Consider the following 1,609-nt stretch of genomic DNA (forward strand, 5'->3'; position numbering starts at 1 on the left):
GAGATCGAACCATATTGAATTTATATGTAGTAAAGACCAAAAGAAGGTATATATTTAAGAACTTTGTAGCAAGAAATTTGCCTTGAAAGGTTCTGTTTTATGGCAGGAGAAATAGAGGAGTTTCTGTTGGATTCCTTTTTTCAAAAAAAAAAAATACAAAAACAAAAAACAAAAAAACCCAAGATTTCTCTTTTGTGTTTAGTTGTTTTATTTATTTACATTGCAAATGTTGCCCCTCTTCCAGGTCCCCTCTTCAAGGGTTCTTCACCCCACTTCCGTCCCCTTTGCCTCTGAGAGGGTACACTCTGTTTTCAGCAGCTTTGTCAGCTAATGCAGGGCAGGCTTCTGCTGGGCAGAACCAGGTGAGAGGGAGAGAATCCAGTCCAGCCGAGAACCTGGTCCAGCTTCTCGAGGCTGAGCGGGATGGTGAGTGTCAGGGCTCAGATCTCCTGCCTTTGGAGAATAACCACCCTGAGCTGGAAGTCTGACAAAGCAGGAACTCATTTTAATGTATCAATCTTCTCTTTATAAAGGGTTGAGAGAGGAGGCAGAGTTTTCTACGGAGGTGAGATGATGTAGGGGGAGGGGAAAGTTGATGAAGGGTATGGGGTGACTAATGGAACCAACAGTTACCGTATGCCAGCAGGAGCTAGGCAAAGGCAGGCTTAAGCAGGTTGTGCTGAGTCACTCCAGTACAGAAGTGACTGAGACAGTTTACAAAGCTCGAGCCGTTTGTCCTCAAGGCCCAAACCAGGGCCAAATAGGGCCCAACAAGCTAATGAGATTTGTGTCTCAAAGGCTTTCGTTGTGGTTCTTTTGCCACTGGAATCGACTGCAGAAGCTCTCTTACAGTGCTTTCATAGTACACTTTTGGTCTGTTACCTGGATGGCATTTCTTGCCCACACCTAACACCATTTGTCTTTCTCGTCATGACTTTGTTATGAACAGTATTTGCACTCACTGTGCTAATGTCCATGTTTTGCCGATGGAAGCAATATCAGAGTGCCATTAGTCAAGGAAATTGAATGAGGAAAACAGACATAGCTTCCGCACCCCCCTTTTTTCAAATGTAACAAATAACGTTTTATGTTTCCCCTCTCCCTACCCTTCCCTCTCCACACCCCCCCTTGGAAAAGTGTCAGGAACTAGGTATTCAAGATGGGCACAGGAGAGGACTAAGGGGGTGGGGGGCACAGGATTTGGTTTCTTTGTGCTGCCCCACCAGGCTTTCTCATAGAAGATATAGCTGGGAACTTTGAAAACAGGACCACAGAGATGACATTCTGAGGATCCTTGCTTGAGCTAAAATTTCTCAAAGCCACCACAGTCAGCTGAGTCATCTACAACCACCTATGACAAACATGGAGGGCACCTGTCCCATGGAGAAGGCAGATTTAGAATAAGCCATCATTGACATAATTCCTCTGATAGCTTTTTTTAACATAGACTTCTATGGACTACAGGAGATTCTTGGCACCAGCCCTCCCTATTCTGCCATGATTCTCTTGACCATGGTGTCTCTAAGGAAGCATTTGCTGGGACCATGAGGAATCTATCTTGTTGGCTTGGCTCTTTTTAATATATATATATATATATATATATATATAT

General features: G+C 44.0%; 1 pseudogene; it reads left to right on the forward strand.

The window, feature by feature from the left end:
• Positions 1 to 1,313: 1,313 nt before the first annotated feature.
• LOC116096757 overlaps positions 1,314 to 1,609 on the forward strand; it is a 1,704-nt pseudogene continuing 1,408 nt past the window's right edge.

This window comes from Mastomys coucha, unplaced genomic scaffold (assembly GCF_008632895.1).
Source record: "Mastomys coucha isolate ucsf_1 unplaced genomic scaffold, UCSF_Mcou_1 pScaffold1, whole genome shotgun sequence".
NCBI lineage: Eukaryota > Metazoa > Chordata > Mammalia > Rodentia > Muridae > Mastomys > Mastomys coucha.